Source organism: Salvelinus alpinus, chromosome 29 (genome assembly GCF_045679555.1).
Source record: "Salvelinus alpinus chromosome 29, SLU_Salpinus.1, whole genome shotgun sequence".
Classification (NCBI taxonomy): Eukaryota; Metazoa; Chordata; class Actinopteri; order Salmoniformes; family Salmonidae; genus Salvelinus; species Salvelinus alpinus.
In genome coordinates, this window is record NC_092114.1 from 5300115 (window position 1) to 5321134 (window position 21020).

The window sequence follows — 21020 nt, forward strand, 5'->3', positions numbered from 1 at the left end:
CCTCTACTCATCAGCCGTAAACCTAACCCTCTACTCATCAGCCTTAAACCTAACCCTCTACTCATCTGCCTTAAACCTAACCCTCTACTCATCTGCCTTAAACCTAACCCTCTACTCATCAGCCTTAAACCTAACCCTCTACTCTTCAGCCTTAAACCTAACCCTCTACTCATCAGCCTTAAACCTAACCCTCTACTCATCAGCCTTTAACCTAACCCTCTACTCTTCAGCCTTAAACCTAACCCTCTACGCATCAGCCTTAAACCTAACCCTCTTTTCATCAGCCGTAAACCTAACCCTCTACTCATCAGCCTTTAACCTAACCCTCTACTCTTCAGCCTTAAACCTAACCCTCTTTTCATCAGCCGTAAACCTAACCCTCTACTCATCAGCCTTAAACCTAACCCTCTACTCTTCAGCCTTAAACCTAACCCTCTACTCATCAGCCTTAAACCTAACCCTCTACTCATCAGCCTTAAACCTAACCCTCTACTCTCATCAACCTTAAACCTAACCCTCTACTCTCATCAACCTTAAACCTAACCCTCTACTCATCAGCCTTAAATCTAACCCTCTACTCATCATCCTTTAACCTAACCCTCTACTCTTCAGCCTTAAACCTAACGCTCTACTCATCAGCCTTAAACCTAAAACTCTACTCATCAGCCTTAAATCTAACCCTCTACTCTTCAGCCTTAAACCTAACCCTCTACTCATCAGCCTTAAACCTAACCCTCTACTCTTCAGCCTTAAACCTAACCCTCTACTCTTCAGCCTTAAACCTAACCCTCTACTCTTCAGCCTTAAACCTAACCCTCTACTCATCAGCCTTAAACCTAACCCTCTACTCATCAGCCTTAAACCTAACCCTCTACTCATCAGCCTTAAACCTAACCCTCTACTATTCAGCCTTAAACCTAACCCTCTACTCTTCAGCCTTTAACCTAACCCTCTACTCTTCAGCCTTAAACCTAACCCTCTACTCTTCAGCCTTAAACCTAACCCTCTACTCTTCAGCCGTAAACCTAACCCTCTACTCATCAGCCTTAAACCTAACCCTCTACTCTTCAGCCTTAAACCTAACCCTCTACTCTTCAGCCTTAAACCTAACCCTCTACTCATCAGCCTTAAACCTAACGCTCTACTATTCAGCCTTAAACCTAACCCTCTACTCTTCAGCCTTAAACCTAACCCTCTACTCTTCAGCCTTAAACCTAACCCTCTACTCATCAGCCTTAAACCTAACCCTCTACTCATCAGCCTTAAACCTAACCCTCTACTCATCAGCCTTAAACCTAACGCTCTACTCATCAGCCTTAAACCTAACGCTCTACTCATCAGCCTTAAATCTAACCCCCTACTCATCATCCTTTAACCTAACCCTCTACTCTTCAGCCTTAAACCTAACCCTCTACTCATCAGCCTTAAACCTAACCCTCTACTCATCAGCATTAAACCTAACCCTCTACTCATCAGCCTTAAACCTAACCCTTTACTCTTCAGCCTTAAACCTAACCCTCTACTAATCAGCCTTTAACCTAACCCTCTACTCTTCAGCCTTTAACCTAACCCTCTACTTTTCAGCCTTAAACCTAACCCTCTACTCTTCAGCCTTAAACCTAACCCTCTACTCTTCAGCCTTTAACCTAACCCTCTACTCTTCAGCCTTAAACCTAACCCTCTACTCATCAGCCTTAAACCTAACCCTCTACTCATCAGCCTTAAACCAAACCTTCTACTCATCAGCCTTAAACCTAAAACTCTACTCATCAGCCTTAAATCTAACCCTCTACTCATCATCCTTTAACCTAACCCTCTACTCTTCAGCCTTAAACCTAACCCTCTACTCATCAGCCTTAAACCTAACCCTCTACTCATCAGCCTTAAACCTAACCCTCTACTCATCAGCCTTAAACCTAACCCTCTACTCTTCAGCCTTAAACCTAACCCTCTACTCATCAGCCTTAAACCTAACGCTCTACTCATCAGCCTTAAACCTAACGCTCTACTCATCAGCCTTAAATCTAACCCTCTACTCATCATCCTTTAACCTAACCCTCTACTCTTCAGCCTTAAACCTAACCCTCTACTCATCAGCCTTAAACCTAACCCTCTACTCTTCAGCCTTAAACCTAACCCTCTACTAATCAGCCTTTAACCTAACCCTCTACTCTTCAGCCTTTAACCTAACCCTCTACTCTTCAGCCTTAAACCTAACCCTCTACTCTTCAGCCTTTAACCTAACCCTCTACTCTTCAGCCTTAAACCTAACCCTCTACTCATCAGCCTTAAACCTAACCCTCTACTCTTCAGCCGTAAACCTAACCCTCTACTCATCAGCCTTTAACCTAACCCTCTACTCTTCAGCCTTTAACCTAACCCTCTACTCTTCAGCCTTAAACCTAACCCTCTACTCCTCAGCCTTTAACCTAACCCTCTACTCATCAGCCGTAAACCTAACCCTCTACTCATCAGCCTTAAACCTAACCCTCTACTCATCTGCCTTAAACCTAACCCTCTACTCATCTGCCTTAAACCTAACCCTCTACTCATCAGCCTTAAACCTAACCCTCTACTCTTCAGCCTTAAACCTAACCCTCTACTCATCAGCCTTAAACCTAACCCTCTACTCATCAGCCTTTAACCTAACCCTCTACTCTTCAGCCTTAAACCTAACCCTCTACGCATCAGCCTTAAACCTAACCCTCTTTTCATCAGCCGTAAACCTAACCCTCTACTCATCAGCCTTTAACCTAACCCTCTTTTCATCAGCCGTAAACCTAACCCTCTACTCATCAGCCTTAAACCTAACCCTCTACTCTTCAGCCTTAAACCTAACCCTCTACTCATCAGCCTTAAACCTAACCCTCTACTCATCAGCCTTAAACCTAACCCTCTACTCTCATCAACCTTAAACCTAACCCTCTACTCTCATCAACCTTAAACCTAACCCTCTACTCATCAGCCTTAAATCTAACCCTCTACTCATCATCCTTTAACCTAACCCTCTACTCTTCAGCCTTAAACCTAACGCTCTACTCATCAGCCTTAAACCTAAAACTCTACTCATCAGCCTTAAATCTAACCCTCTACTCTTCAGCCTTAAACCTAACCCTCTACTCATCAGCCTTAAACCTAACCCTCTACTCTTCAGCCTTAAACCTAACCCTCTACTCTTCAGCCTTAAACCTAACCCTCTACTCTTCAGCCTTAAACCTAACCCTCTACTCATCAGCCTTAAACCTAACCCTCTACTCATCAGCCTTAAACCTAACCCTCTACTCATCAGCCTTAAACCTAACCCTCTACTATTCAGCCTTAAACCTAACCCTCTACTCTTCAGCCTTTAACCTAACCCTCTACTCTTCAGCCTTAAACCTAACCCTCTACTCATCAGCCTTAAACCTAACCCTCTACTCTTCAGCCGTAAACCTAACCCTCTACTCATCAGCCTTTAACCTAACCCTCTACTCTTCAGCCTTTAACCTAACCCTCTACTCTTCAGCCTTAAACCTAACCCTCTACTCTTCAGCCTTTAACCTAACCCTCTACTCTTCAGCCTTAAACCTAACCCTCTACTCATCAGCCTTAAACCTAACCCTCTACTCATCAGCCGTAAACCTAACCCTCTACTCATCAGCCTTAAACCTAACCCTCTACTCATCTGCCTTAAACCTAACCCTCTACTCATCAGCCTTAAACCTAACCCTCTACTCTTCAGCCTTAAACCTAACCCTCTACTCATCAGCCTTAAACCTAACCCTCTACTCATCAGCCTTTAACCTAACCCTCTACTCTTCAGCCTTAAACCTAACCCTCTACGCATCAGCCTTAAACCTAACCCTCTTTTCATCAGCCTTAAACCTAACCCTCTACTCCTTAGCCTTAAACCTAACCCTCTACCCATCAGCCTTAAACCTAACCCTCTACTCATCAGCCTTAAACCTAAAACTCTACTCATCAGCCTTAAACCTAAAACTCTACTCATCAGCCTTTAACCTAACCCTCTACTCTTCAGCCTTAAACCTAACGCTCTACTCATCAGCCTTAAATCTAACCCTCTACTCATCATCCTTTAACCTAACCCTCTACTCTTCAGCCTTAAACCTAACCCTCTACTCATCAGCCTTAAACCTAACCCTCTACTCATCAGCCTTAAACCTAACCCTCTACTCTTCAGCCTTAAACCTAACCCTCTACTCATCAGCCTTAAACCTAACCCTCTACTCTTCAGCCTTAAACCTAACCCTCTACTCATCAGCCTTAAACCTAACGCTCTACTATTCAGCCTTAAACCTAACCCTCTACTCTTCAGCCTTAAACCTAACCCTCTACTCTTCAGCCTTAAACCTAACCCTCTACTCATCAGCCTTAAACCTAACCCTCTACTCATCAGCCTTAAACCTAACCCTCTACTCTTCAGCCTTAAACCTAACCCTCTACTCTTCAGCCTTAAATCTAACCCTCGACTCATCAGCCTTAAACCTAACCCTCTACTCATCAGCCTTTAACCTAACCTTCTACTCATCAGCCTTAAACCTAACCCTCTACTCATCAGCCTTAAACCAAACCTTCTACTCATCAGCCTTAAACCTAAAACTCTACTCATCAGCCTTAAATCTAACCCTCTACTCATCATCCTTTAACCTAACCCTCTACTCTTCAGCCTTAAACCTAACCCTCTACTCATCAGCCTTAAACCTAACCCTCTACTCATCAGCCTTAAACCTAAACCTCTACTCATCAGCCTTAAACCTAACCCTCTACTCATCAGCCTTAAACCTAACCCTCTACTCATCAGCCTTAAACCTAACGCTCTACTCATCAGCCTTAAACCTAACCCTCTACTCGTCATCCTTTAACCTAACCCTCTACTCTTCAGCCTTAAACCTAACCCTCTACTCATCAGCCTTAAACCTAACCCTCTACTCATCAGCCTTAAACCTAACCCTCTACTCATCAGCCTTAAACCTAACCCTCTACTCTTCAGCCTTAAACCTAACCCTCTACTAATCAGCCTTTAACCTAACCCTCTACTCTTCAGCCTTTAACCTAACCCTCTACTCTTCAGCCTTAAACCTAACCCTCTACTCTTCAGCCTTTAACCTAACCCTCTACTCTTCAGCCTTAAACCTAACCCTCTACTCATCAGCCTTAAACCTAACCCTCTACTCTTCAGCCGTAAACCTAACCCTCTACTCATCAGCCTTTAACCTAACCCTCTACTCTTCAGCCTTTAACCTAACCCTCTACTCTTCAGCCTTAAACCTAACCCTCTACTCTTCAGCCTTTAACCTAACCCTCTACTCTTCAGCCTTAAACCTAACCCTCTACTCATCAGCCTTAAACCTAACCCTCTACTCATCAGCCGTAAACCTAACCCTCTACTCATCTGCCTTAAACCTAACCCTCTACTCATCAGCCTTAAACCTAACCCTCTACTCTTCAGCCTTAAACCTAACCCTCTACTCATCAGCCTTAAACCTAACCCTCTACTCTTCAGCCTTAAACCTAACCCTCTACTCATCAGCCTTAAACCTAACCCTCTACTCTTCAGCCTTAAACCTAACCCTCTACTCTTCAGCCTTTAACCTAACCCTCTACTCTTCAGCATTAAACCTAACCCTCTACTCATCAGCCTTAAACCTAACCCTCTACTCTTCAGCCGTAAACCTAACCCTCTACTCATCAGCCTTTAACCTAACCCTCTACTCTTCAGCCTTTAACCTAACCCTCTACTCTTCAGCCTTAAACCTAACCCTCTACTCTTCAGCCTTTAACCTAACCCTCTACTCTTCAGCCTTAAACCTAACCCTCTACTCATCAGCCTTAAACCTAACCCTCTACTCATCAGCCGTAAACCTAACCCTCTACTCATCTGCCTTAAACCTAACCCTCTACTCATCAGCCTTAAACCTAACCCTCTACTCTTCAGCCTTAAACCTAACCCTCTACTCATCAGCCTTAAACCTAACCCTCTACTCATCAGCCTTAAACCTAACCCTCTACTCATCAGCCTTAAACCTAACCCTTTACTCTTCAGCCTTAAACCTAACCCTCTACTAATCAGCCTTTAACCTAACCCTCTACTCTTCAGCCTTTAACCTAACCCTCTACTTTTCAGCCTTAAACCTAACCCTCTACTCTTCAGCCTTAAACCTAACCCTCTACTCTTCAGCCTTTAACCTAACCCTCTACTCTTCAGCCTTAAACCTAACCCTCTACTCATCAGCCTTAAACCTAACCCTCTACTCATCAGCCTTAAACCAAACCTTCTACTCATCAGCCTTAAACCTAAAACTCTACTCATCAGCCTTAAATCTAACCCTCTACTCATCATCCTTTAACCTAACCCTCTACTCTTCAGCCTTAAACCTAACCCTCTACTCATCAGCCTTAAACCTAACCCTCTACTCATCAGCCTTAAACCTAACCCTCTACTCATCAGCCTTAAACCTAACCCTCTACTCTTCAGCCTTAAACCTAACCCTCTACTCATCAGCCTTAAACCTAACGCTCTACTCATCAGCCTTAAACCTAACGCTCTACTCATCAGCCTTAAATCTAACCCTCTACTCATCATCCTTTAACCTAACCCTCTACTCTTCAGCCTTAAACCTAACCCTCTACTCATCAGCCTTAAACCTAACCCTCTACTCTTCAGCCTTAAACCTAACCCTCTACTAATCAGCCTTTAACCTAACCCTCTACTCTTCAGCCTTTAACCTAACCCTCTACTCATCAGCCGTAAACCTAACCCTCTACTCTTCAGCCTTTAACCTAACCCTCTACTCTTCAGCCTTAAACCTAACCCTCTACTCTTCAGCCTTTAACCTAACCCTCTACTCATCAGCCGTAAACCTAACCCTCTACTCTTCAGCCTTTAACCTAACCCTCTACTCATCAGCCTTAAACCTAACCCTCTACTCTTCAGCCTTAAACCTAACCCTCTACTCATCAGCCTTAAACCTAACGCTCTACTCATCAGCCTTAAACCTAACGCTCTACTCATCAGCCTTAAATCTAACCCTCTACTCATCATCCTTTAACCTAACCCTCTACTCTTCAGCCTTAAACCTAACCCTCTACTCATCAGCCTTAAACCTAACCCTCTACTCTTCAGCCTTAAACCTAACCCTCTACTCTTCAGCCTTTAACCTAACCCTCTACTCTTCAGCCTTTAACCTAACCCTCTACTCTTCAGCCTTAAACCTAACCCTCTACTCTTCAGCCTTTAACCTAACCCTCTACTCTTCAGCCTTAAACCTAACCCTCTACTCATCAGCCTTAAACCTAACCCTCTACTCTTCAGCCGTAAACCTAACCCTCTACTCATCAGCCGTAAACCTAACCCTCTACTCTTCAGCCTTTAACCTAACCCTCTACTCTTCAGCCTTAAACCTAACCCTCTACTCTTCAGCCTTTAACCTAACCCTCTACTCATCAGCCGTAAACCTAACCCTCTACTCATCAGCCTTAAACCTAACCCTCTACTCATCAGCCTTAAACCTAACCCTCTACTCATCTGCCTTAAACCTAACCCTCTACTCATCAGCCTTAAACCTAACCCTCTACTCTTCAGCCTTAAACCTAACCCTCTACTCATCAGCCTTAAACCTAACCCTCTACTCATCAGCCTTGAACCTAACCCTCTACTCTTCAGCCTTAAACCTAACCCTCTACGCATCAGCCTTAAACCTAACCCTCTTTTCATCAGCCGTAAACCTAACCCTCTACTCATCAGCCTTTAACCTAACCCTCTACTCTTCAGCCTTAAACCTAACCCTCTTTTCATCAGCCGTAAACCTAACCCTCTACTCATCAGCCTTAAACCTAACCCTCTACTCTTCAGCCTTAAACCTAACCCTCTACTCATCAGCCTTAAACCTAACCCTCTACTCATCAGCCTTAAACCTAACCCTCTACTCTCATCAACCTTAAACCTAACCCTCTACTCTCATCAACCTTAAACCTAACCCTCTACTCATCAGCCTTAAATCTAACCCTCTACTCATCATCCTTTAACCTAACCCTCTACTCTTCAGCCTTAAACCTAACGCTCTACTCATCAGCCTTAAACCTAAAACTCTACTCATCAGCCTTAAATCTAACCCTCTACTCTTCAGCCTTAAACCTAACCCTCTACTCATCAGCCTTAAACCTAACCCTCTACTCTTCAGCCTTAAACCTAACCCTCTACTCTTCAGCCTTAAACCTAACCCTCTACTCTTCAGCCTTAAACCTAACCCTCTACTCATCAGCCTTAAACCTAACCCTCTACTAATCAGCCTTTAACCTAACCCCTCTACTCTTCAGCCTTTAACCTAACCCTCTACTCTTCAGCCTTAAACCTAACCCTCTACTCTTCAGCCTTTAACCTAACCCTCTACTCCTCAGCCTTAAACCTAACCCTCTACTCATCAGCCTTAAACCTAACCCTCTACTCATCAGCCTTAAATCTAACCCTCTACTCATCATCCTTTAACCTAACCCTCTACTCTTCAGCCTTAAACCTAACCCTCTACTCTTCAGCCTTAAACCTAACCCTCTACTCATCAGCCTTAAACCTAACCCTCTACTCATCAGCCTTAAACCTAACCCTCTACTCATCAGCCTTAAACCTAACCCTCTACTCATCAGCCTTAAACCTAACCCTCTACTATTCAGCCTTAAACCTAACCCTCTACTCTTCAGCCTTAAACCTAACCCTCTACTCATCAGCCTTAAACCTAACCCTCTACTCATCAGCCTTAAACCTAACCCTCTACTCTCATCAACCTTAAACCTAACCCTCTACTCTCATCAACCTTAAACCTAACCCTCTACTCATCAGCCTTAAATCTAACCCTCTACTCATCATCCTTTAACCTAACCCTCTACTCTTCAGCCTTAAACCTAACGCTCTACTCATCAGCCTTAAACCTAAAACTCTACTCATCAGCCTTAAATCTAACCCTCTACTCTTCAGCCTTAAACCTAACCCTCTACTCATCAGCCTTAAACCTAACCCTCTACTCATCAGCCTTAAACCTAACCCTCTACTCTCATCAACCTTAAACCTAACCCTCTACTCTCATCAACCTTAAACCTAACCCTCTACTCATCAGCCTTAAATCTAACCCTCTACTCATCATCCTTTAACCTAACCCTCTACTCTTCAGCCTTAAACCTAACGCTCTACTCATCAGCCTTAAACCTAAAACTCTACTCATCAGCCTTAAATCTAACCCTCTACTCTTCAGCCTTAAACCTAACCCTCTACTCATCAGCCTTAAACCTAACCCTCTACTCTTCAGCCTTAAACCTAACCCTCTACTCTTCAGCCTTAAACCTAACCCTCTACTCTTCAGCCTTAAACCTAACCCTCTACTCATCAGCCTTAAACCTAACCCTCTACTCATCAGCCTTTAACCTAACCCCTCTACTCTTCAGCCTTTAACCTAACCCTCTACTCTTCAGCCTTAAACCTAACCCTCTACTCTTCAGCCTTTAACCTAACCCTCTACTCCTCAGCCTTAAACCTAACCCTCTACTCATCAGCCTTAAACCTAACCCTCTACTCATCAGCCTTAAATCTAACCCTCTACTCATCATCCTTTAACCTAACCCTCTACTCTTCAGCCTTAAACCTAACCCTCTACTCTTCAGCCTTAAACCTAACCCTCTACTCATCAGCCTTAAACCTAACCCTCTACTCATCAGCCTTAAACCTAACCCTCTACTCATCAGCCTTAAACCTAACCCTCTACTCATCAGCCTTAAACTTAACCCTCTACTATTCAGCCTTAAACCTAACCCTCTACTCTTCAGCCTTAAACCTAACCCTCTACTCATCAGCCTTAAACCTAACCCTCTACTAATCAGCCTTTAACCTAACCCTCTACTCTTCAGCCTTAAACCTAACCCTCTACTCTTCAGCCTTTAACCTAACACTCTACTCCTCAGCCTTAAACCTAACCCTCTACTCATCAGCCTTAAACCTAACCCTCTACTCATCAGCCTTAAATCTAACCCTCTACTCATCATCCTTTAACCTAACCCTCTACTCATCAGCCTTAAACCTAACCCTCTACTCATCAGCCTTAAACCTAACCCTCTACTCTTCAGCCTTTAACCTAACCCTCTACTCTTCAGCCTTAAACCTAACCCTCTACTCATCAGCCTTAAACCTAACCCTCTACTCATCAGCCTTAAACCTAACCCTCTACTCTCATCAACCTTAAACCTAACCCTCTACTCATCAGCCTTAAATCTAACCCTCTACTTATCATCCTTTAACCTAACCCTCTACTCTTCAGCCTTAAACCTAACGCTCTACTCATCAGCCTTAAACCTAAAACTCTACTCATCAGCCTTAAACCTAACCCTCTACTCTTCAGCCTTTAACCTAACCCTCTACTCCTCAGCCTTAAACCTAACCATCTACTCATCAGCCTTAAACCTAACCCTCTACTCATCAGCCTTAAATCTAACCCTCTACTCATCATCCTTTAACCTAACCCTCTACTCTTCAGCCTTAAACCTAACCCTCTACTCATCAGCCTTAAACCTAACCCTCTACTCATCAGCCTTAAACCTAACCCTCTACTCATCAGCCTTTAACCTAACCCTCTACTCTTCAGCCTTTAACCTAACCCTCTACTCTTCAGCCTTAAACCTAACCCTCTACTCTTCAGCCTTTAACCTAACCCTCTACTCCTCAGCCTTAAACCTAACCCTCTACTCATCAGCCTTAAACCTAACCCTCTACTCTTCAGCCTTAAACCTAACCCTCTACTCATCAGCCTTAAACCTAACCCTCTACTCATCAGCCGTAAACCTAACCCTCTACTCATCAGCCTTAAACCTAACCCTCTACTCATCTGCCTTAAACCTAACCCTCTACTCATCAGCCTTAAACCTAACCCTCTACTCTTCAGCCTTAAACCTAACCCTCTACTCATCAGCCTTAAACCTAACCCTCTACTCATCAGCCTTTAACCTAACCCTCTACTCTTCAGCCTTAAACCTAACCCTCTACGCATCAGCCTTAAACCTAACCCTCTTTTCATCAGCCGTAAACCTAACCCTCTACTCATCAGCCTTAAACCTAACGCTCTACTCATCAGCCTTAAACCTAACGCTCTACTCATCAGCCTTAAATCTAACCCTCTACTCATCATCCTTTAACCTAACCCTCTACTCTTCAGCCTTAAACCTAACCCTCTACTCATCAGCCTTAAACCTAACCCTCTACTCATCAGCCTTAAACCTAACCCTCTACTCATCAGCCTTAAACCTAACCCTTTACTCTTCAGCCTTAAACCTAACCCTCTACTAATCAGCCTTTAACCTAACCCTCTACTCTTCAGCCTTTAACCTAACCCTCTACTTTTCAGCCTTAAACCTAACCCTCTACTCTTCAGCCTTAAACCTAACCCTCTACTCTTCAGCCTTTAACCTAACCCTCTACTCTTCAGCCTTAAACCTAACCCTCTACTCATCAGCCTTAAACCTAACCCTCTACTCATCAGCCTTAAACCAAACCTTCTACTCATCAGCCTTAAACCTAAAACTCTACTCATCAGCCTTAAATCTAACCCTCTACTCATCATCCTTTAACCTAACCCTCTACTCTTCAGCCTTAAACCTAACCCTCTACTCATCAGCCTTAAACCTAACCCTCTACTCATCAGCCTTAAACCTAACCCTCTACTCATCAGCCTTAAACCTAACCCTCTACTCTTCAGCCTTAAACCTAACCCTCTACTCATCAGCCTTAAACCTAACGCTCTACTCATCAGCCTTAAACCTAACGCTCTACTCATCAGCCTTAAATCTAACCGTCTACTCATCATCCTTTAACCTAACCCTCTACTCTTCAGCCTTAAACCTAACCCTCTACTCATCAGCCTTAAACCTAACCCTCTACTCTTCAGCCTTAAACCTAACCCTCTACTAATCAGCCTTTAACCTAACCCTCTACTCTTCAGCCTTTAACCTAACCCTCTACTCTTCAGCCTTAAACCTAACCCTCTACTCTTCAGCCTTTAACCTAACCCTCTACTCTTCAGCCTTAAACCTAACCCTCTACTCATCAGCCTTAAACCTAACCCTCTACTCTTCAGCCGTAAACCTAACCCTCTACTCATCAGCCGTAAACCTAACCCTCTACTCTTCAGCCTTTAACCTAACCCTCTACTCTTCAGCCTTAAACCTAACCCTCTACTCTTCAGCCTTTAACCTAACCCTCTACTCATCAGCCGTAAACCTAACCCTCTACTCATCAGCCTTAAACCTAATCCTCTACTCATCTGCCTTAAACCTAACCCTCTACTCATCAGCCTTAAACCTAACCCTCTACTCTTCAGCCTTAAACCTAACCCTCTACTCATCAGCCTTAAACCTAACCCTCTACTCATCAGCCTTTAACCTAACCCTCTACTCTTCAGCCTTAAACCTAACCCTCTACGCATCAGCCTTAAACCTAACCCTCTTTTCATCAGCCGTAAACCTAACCCTCTACTCATCAGCCTTTAACCTAACCCTCTACTCTTCAGCCTTAAACCTAACCCTCTTTTCATCAGCCGTAAACCTAACCCTCTACTCATCAGCCTTAAACCTAACCCTCTACTCTTCAGCCTTAAACCTAACCCTCTACTCATCAGCCTTAAACCTAACCCTCTACTCATCAGCCTTAAACCTAACCCTCTACTCTCATCAACCTTAAACCTAACCCTCTACTCTCATCAACCTTAAACCTAACCCTCTACTCATCAGCCTTAAATCTAACCCTCTACTCATCATCCTTTAACCTAACCCTCTACTCTTCAGCCTTAAACCTAACGCTCTACTCATCAGCCTTAAACCTAAAACTCTACTCATCAGCCTTAAATCTAACCCTCTACTCTTCAGCCTTAAACCTAACCCTCTACTCATCAGCCTTAAACCTAACCCTCTACTCTTCAGCCTTAAACCTAACCCTCTACTCTTCAGCCTTAAACCTAACCCTCTACTCTTCAGCCTTAAACCTAACCCTCTACTCATCAGCCTTAAACCTAACCCTCTACTCATCAGCCTTAACCCTAACCCTCTACTCATCAGCCTTAAACCTAACCCTCTACTATTCAGCCTTAAACCTAACCCTCTACTCATCAGCCTTAAACCTAACCCTCTACTAATCAGCCTTTAACCTAACCCCTCTACTCTTCAGCCTTTAACCTAACCCTCTACTCTTCAGCCTTAAACCTAACCCTCTACTCTTCAGCCTTTAACCTAACCCTCTACTCCTCAGCCTTAAACCTAACCCTCTACTCATCAGCCTTAAACCTAACCCTCTACTCATCAGCCTTAAACCTAACCCTCTACTCATCATCCTTTAACCTAACCCTCTACTCTTCAGCCTTAAACCTAACCCTCTACTCTTCAGCCTTTAACCTAACCCTCTACTCCTCAGCCTTAAACCTAACCCTCTACTCATCAGCCTTAAACCTAACCCTCTACTCATCAGCCTTAAATCTAACCCTCTACTCATCAGCCTTTAACCTAACCCTCTACTCTTCAGCCTTAAACCTAACCCTCTACTCATCAGCCTTAAACCTAACCCTCTACTCATCAGCCTTAAACCTAACCCTCTACTCTTCAGCCTTTAACCTAACCCTCTACTCTTCAGCCTTAAACCTAACCCTCTACTCATCAGCCTTAAACCTAACCCTCTACTCATCAGCCTTAAACCTAACCCTCTACTCATCAGCCTTAAACCTAACCCTCTACTCATCAGCCTTAAACCTAACCCTCTACTCTTCAGCCTTAAACCTAACCCTCTACTCATCAGCCTTAAACCTAACGCTCTACTCATCAGCCTTAAACCTAACGCTCTACTCATCAGCCTTAAATCTAACCCTCTACTCATCATCCTTTAACCTAACCCTCTACTCTTCAGCCTTAAACCTAACCCTCTACTCATCAGCCTTAAACCTAACCCTCTACTCTTCAGCCTTAAACCTAACCCTCTACTAATCAGCCTTTAACCTAACCCTCTACTCTTCAGCCTTTAACCTAACCCTCTACTCTTCAGCCTTAAACCTAACCCTCTACTCTTCAGCCTTTAACCTAACCCTCTACTCTTCAGCCTTAAACCTAACCCTCTACTCATCAGCCTTAAACCTAACCCTCTACTCTTCAGCCGTAAACCTAACCCTCTACTCATCAGCCGTAAACCTAACCCTCTACTCTTCAGCCTTTAACCTAACCCTCTACTCTTCAGCCTTAAACCTAACCCTCTACTCTTCAGCCTTTAACCTAACCCTCTACTCATCAGCCGTAAACCTAACCCTCTACTCATCAGCCTTAAACCTAATCCTCTACTCATCAGCCTTAAACCTAACCCTCTACTCATCAGCCTTAAACCTAACCCTCTACTCTTCAGCCTTAAACCTAACCCTCTACTCATCAGCCTTAAACCTAACCCTCTACTCATCAGCCTTTAACCTAACCCTCTACTCTTCAGCCTTAAACCTAACCCTCTACGCATCAGCCTTAAACCTAACCCTCTTTTCATCAGCCGTAAACCTAACCCTCTACTCATCAGCCTTTAACCTAACCCTCTACTCTTCAGCCTTAAACCTAACCCTCTTTCCATCAGCCGTAAACCTAACCCTCTACTCATCAGCCTTAAACCTAACCCTCTACTCTTCAGCCTTAAACCTAACCCTCTACTCATCAGCCTTAAACCTAACCCTCTACTCATCAGCCTTAAACCTAACCCTCTACTCTCATCAACCTTAAACCTAACCCTCTACTCTCATCAACCTTAAACCTAACCCTCTACTCATCAGCCTTAAATCTAACCCTCTACTCATCATCCTTTAACCTAACCCTCTACTCTTCAGCCTTAAACCTAACGCTCTACTCATCAGCCTTAAACCTAAAACTCTACTCATCAGCCTTAAATCTAACCCTCTACTCTTCAGCCTTAAACCTAACCCTCTACTCATCAGCCTTAAACCTAACCCTCTACTCTTCAGCCTTAAACCTAACCCTCTACTCTTCAGCCTTAAACCTAACCCTCTACTCTTCAGCCTTAAACCTAACCCTCTACTCATCAGCCTTAAACCTAACCCTCTACTCATCAGCCTTAACCCTAACCCTCTACTCATCAGCCTTAAACCTAACCCTCTACTATTCAGCCTTAAACCTAACCCTCTACTCATCAGCCTTAAACCTAACCCTCTACTAATCAGCCTTTAACCTAACCCCTCTACTCTTCAGCCTTTAACCTAACCCTCTACTCTTCAGCCTTAAACCTAACCCTCTACTCTTCAGCCTTTAACCTAACCCTCTACTCCTCAGCCTTAAACCTAACCCTCTACTCATCAGCCTTAAACCTAACCCTCTACTCATCAGCCTTAAACCTAACCCTCTACTCATCAGCCTTTAACCTAACCCTCTACTCTTCAGCCTTAAACCTAACCCTCTACTCTTCAGCCTTTAACCTAACCCTCTACTCCTCAGCCTTAAACCTAACCCTCTACTCATCAGCCTTAAACCTAACCCTCTACTCATCAGCCTTAAATCTAACCCTCTACTCATCAGCCTTTAACCTAACCCTCTACTCTTCAGCCTTAAACCTAACCCTCTACTCATCAGCCTTAAACCTAACCCTCTACTCATCAGCCTTAAACCTAACCCTCTACTCTTCAGCCTTTAACCTAACCCTCTACTCTTCAGCCTTAAACCTAACCCTCTACTCATCAGCCTTAAACCTAACCCTCTACTCATCAGCCTTAAACCTAACCCTCTACTCATCAGCCTTTAACCTAACCCTCTACTCATCAGCCTTTAACCTAACCCTCTACTCTTCAGCCTTTAACCTAACCCTCTACTCTTCAGCCTTAAACCTAACCCTCTACTCTTCAGCCTTTAACCTAACCCTCTACTCATCAGCCTTAAACCTAACCCTCTACTCATCAGCCTTAAATCTAACCCTCTACTCATCATCCTTTAACCTAACCCTCTACTCTTCAGCCTTAAACCTAACCCTCTACTCATCAGCCTTAAACCTAACCCTCTACTCATCAGCCGTAAACCTAACCCTCTACTCATCAGCCTTAAACCTAACCCTCTACTCATCTGCCTTAAACCTAACCCTCTACTCATCAGCCTTAAACCTAACCCTCTACTCTTCAGCCTTAAACCTAACCCTCTACTCATCAGCCTTAAACCTAACCCTCTACTCATCAGCCTTTAACCTAACCCTCTACTCTTCAGCCTTAAACCTAACCCTCTACGCATCAGCCTTAAACCTAACCCTCTTTTCATCAGCCGTAAACCTAACCCTCTACTCATCAGCCTTAAACCTAACGCTCTACTCATCAGCCTTAAACCTAACGCTCTACTCATCAGCCTTAAATCTAACCCTCTACTCATCATCCTTTAACCTAACCCTCTACTCTTCAGCCTTAAACCTAACCCTCTACTCATCAGCCTTAAACCTAACCCTCTACTCATCAGCCTTAAACCTAACCCTCTACTCATCAGCCTTAAACCTAACCCTTTACTCTTCAGCCTTAAACCTAACCCTCTACTAATCAGCCTTTAACCTAACCCTCTACTCTTCAGCCTTTAACCTAACCCTCTACTTTTCAGCCTTAAACCTAACCCTCTACTCTTCAGCCTTAAACCTAACCCTCTACTCTTCAGCCTTTAACCTAACCCTCTACTCTTCAGCCTTAAACCTAACCCTCTACTCATCAGCCTTAAACCTAACCCTCTACTCATCAGCCTTAAACCTAACCCTCTACTCATCAGCCTTAAACCAAACCTTCTACTCATCAGCCTTAAACCTAAAACTCTACTCATCAGCCTTTAACCTAACCCTCTACTCATCAGCCTTAAACCTAACCCTCTACTCATCAGCCTTAAACCTAACCCTCTACTCATCAGCCTTAAACCTAACGCTCTACTCATCAGCCTTAAACCTAACGCTCTACTCATCAGCCTTAAATCTAACCCTCTACTCATCATCCTTTAACCTAACCCTCTACTCTTCAGCCTTAAACCTAACCCTCTACTCATCAGCCTTAAACCTAACCCTCTACTCATCAGCCTTAAACCTAACCCTCTACTCATCAGCCTTAAACCTAACCCTTTACTCTTCAGCCTTAAACCTAACCCTCTACTAATCAGCCTTTAACCTAACCCTCTACTCTTCAGCCTTTAACCTAACCCTCTACTTTTCAGCCTTAAACCTAACCCTCTACTCTTCAGCCTTAAACCTAACCCTCTACTCTTCAGCCTTTAACCTAACCCTCTACTCTTCAGCCTTAAACCTAACCCTCTACTCATCAGCCTTAAACCTAACCCTCTACTCATCAGCCTTAAACCAAACCTTCTACTCATCAGCCTTAAACCTAAAACTCTACTCATCAGCCTTAAATCTAACCCTCTACTCATCATCCTTTAACCTAACCCTCTACTCTTCAGCCTTAAACCTAACCCTCTACTCATCAGCCTTAAACCTAACCCTCTACTCATCAGCCTTAAACCTAACCCTCTACTCATCAGCCTTAAACCTAACCCTCTACTCTTCAGCCTTAAACCTAACCCTCTACTCATCAGCCTTAAACCTAACGCTCTACTCATCAGCCTTAAACCTAACGCTCTACTCATCAGCCTTAAATCTAACCCTCTACTCATCATCCTTTAACCTAACCCTCTACTCTTCAGCCTTAAACCTAACCCTCTACTCATCAGCCTTAAACCTAACCCTCTACTCTTCAGCCTTAAACCTAACCCTCTACTAATCAGCCTTTAACCTAACCCTCTACTCTTCAGCCTTTAACCTAACCCTCTACTCTTCAGCCTTAAACCTAACCCTCTACTCTTCAGCCTTTAACCTAACCCTCTACTCTTCAGCCTTAAACCTAACCCTCTACTCATCAGCCTTAAACCTAACCCTCTACTCTTCAGCCGTAAACCTAACCCTCTACTCATCAGCCGTAAACCTAACCCTCTACTCTTCAGCCTTTAACCTAACCCTCTACTCTTCAGCCTTAAACCTAACCCTCTACTCTTCAGCCTTTAACCTAACCCTCTACTCATCAGCCGTAAACCTAACCCTCTACTCATCAGCCTTAAACCTAACCCTCTACTCATCTGCCTTAAACCTAACCCTCTACTCATCAGCCTTAAACCTAACCCTCTACTCTTCAGCCTTAAACCTAACCCTCTACTCATCAGCCTTAAACCTAACCCTCTACTCATCAGCCTTTAACCTAACCCTCTACTCTTCAGCCTTAAACCTAACCCTCTACGCATCAGCCTTAAACCTAACCCTCTTTTCATCAGCCGTAAACCTAACCCTCTACTCATCAGCCTTTAACCTAACCCTCTACTCTTCAGCCTTAAACCTAACCCTCTTTCCATCAGCCGTAAACCTAACCCTCTACTCATCAGCCTTAAACCTAACCCTCTACTCTTCAGCCTTAAACCTAACCCTCTACTCATCAGCCTTAAACCTAACCCTCTACTCTCATCAACCTTAAACCTAACCCTCTACTCTCATCAACCTTAAACCTAACCCTCTACTCATCAGCCTTAAATCTAACCCTCTACTCATCATCCTTTAACCTAACCCTCTACTCTTCAGCCTTAAACCTAACGCTCTACTCATCAGCCTTAAACCTAAAACTCTACTCATCAGCCTTAAATCTAACCCTCTACTCTTCAGCCTTAAACCTAACCCTCTACTCATCAGCCTTAAACCTAACCCTCTACTCTTCAGCCTTAAACCTAACCCTCTACTCTTCAGCCTTAAACCTAACCCTCTACTCTTCAGCCTTAAACCTAACCCTCTACTCATCAGCCTTAAACCTAACCCTCTACTCATCAGCCTTAAACCTAACCCTCTACTCATCAGCCTTAAACCTAACCCTCTACTATTCAGCCTTAAACCTAACCCTCTACTCATCAGCCTTAAACCTAACCCTCTACTAATCAGCCTTTAACCTAACCCCTCTACTCTTCAGCCTTTAACCTAAAACTCTACTCATCAGCCTTAAACCTAACCCTCTACTCTTCAGCCTTTAACCTAACCCTCTACTCCTCAGCCTTAAACCTAACCCTCTACTCATCAGCCTTAAACCTAACCCTCTACTCATCAGCCTTAAATCTAACCCTCTACTCATCATCCTTTAACCTAACCCTCTACTCTTCAGCCTTAAACCTAACCCTCTACTCATCAGCCTTAAACCTAACCCTCTACTCATCAGCCTTAAATCTAACCCTCTACTCATCATCCTTTAACCTAACCCTCTACTCTTCAGCCTTAAACCTAACCCTCTACTCATCAGCCTTTAACCTAACCCTCTACTCTTCAGCCTTAAACCTAACCCTCTACTCATCAGCCTTAAACCTAACCCTCTACTCTTCAGCCGTAAACCTAACCCTCTACTCATCAGCCGTAAACCTAACCCTCTACTCTTCAGCCTTTAACCTAACCCTCTACTCTTCAGCCTTAAACCTAACCCTCTACTCTTCAGCCTTTAACCTAACCCTCTACTCATCAGCCGTAAACCTAACCCTCTACTCATCAGCCTTAAACCTAACCCTCTACTCATCTGCCTTAAACCTAACCCTCTACTCATCAGCCTTAAACCTAACCCTCTACTCTTCAGCCTTAAACCTAACCCTCTACTCATCAGCCTTAAACCTAACCCTCTACTCATCAGCCTTTAACCTAACCCTCTACTCTTCAGCCTTAAACCTAACCCTCTACGCATCAGCCTTAAACCTAACCCTCTTTTCATCAGCCGTAAACCTAACCCTCTACTCATCAGCCTTTAACCTAACCCTCTACTCTTCAGCCTTAAACCTAACCCTCTTTCCATCAGCCGTAAACCTAACCCTCTACTCATCAGCCTTAAACCTAACCCTCTACTCTTCAGCCTTAAACCTAACCCTCTACTCATCAGCCTTAAACCTAACCCTCTACTCTCATCAACCTTAAACCTAACCCTCTACTCTCATCAACCTTAAACCTAACCCTCTACTCATCAGCCTTAAATCTAACCCTCTACTCATCATCCTTTAACCTAACCCTCTACTCTTCAGCCTTAAACCTAACGCTCTACTCATCAGCCTTAAACCTAAAACTCTACTCATCAGCCTTAAATCTAACCCTCTACTCTTCAGCCTTAAACCTAACCCTCTACTCATCAGCCTTAAACCTAACCCTCTACTCTTCAGCCTTAAACCTAACCCTCTACTCTTCAGCCTTAAACCTAACCCTCTACTCTTCAGCCTTAAACCTAACCCTCTACTCATCAGCCTTAAACCTAACCCTCTACTCATCAGCCTTAAACCTAACCCTCTACTCATCAGCCTTAAACCTAACCCTCTACTATTCAGCCTTAAACCTAACCCTCTACTCATCAGCCTTAAACCTAACCCTCTACTAATCAGCCTTTAACCTAACCCCTCTACTCTTCAGCCTTTAACCTAAAACTCTACTCATCAGCCTTAAACCTAACCCTCTACTCTTCAGCCTTTAACCTAACCCTCTACTCCTCAGCCTTAAACCTAACCCTCTACTCATCAGCCTTAAACCTAACCCTCTACTCATCAGCCTTAAATCTAACCCTCTACTCATCATCCTTTAACCTAACCCTCTACTCTTCAGCCTTAAACCTAACCCTCTACTCATCAGCCTTAAACCTAACCCTCTACTCATCAGCCTTAAACCTAACCCTCTACTCATCAGCCTTTAACCTAACCCTCTACTCTTCAGCCTTTAACCTAACCCTCTACTCTTCAGCCTTAAACCTAACCCTCTACTCTTCAGCCTTTAACCTAACCCTCTACTCCTCAGCCTTAAACCTAACCCTCTACTCATCAGCCTTAAACCTAACCCTCTACTCATCAGCCTTAAATCTAACCCTCTACTCATCATCCTTTAACCTAACCCTCTACTCTTCAGCCTTAAACCTAACCCTCTACTCATCAGCCTTAAACCTAACCCTCTACTCATCAGCCTTAAACCT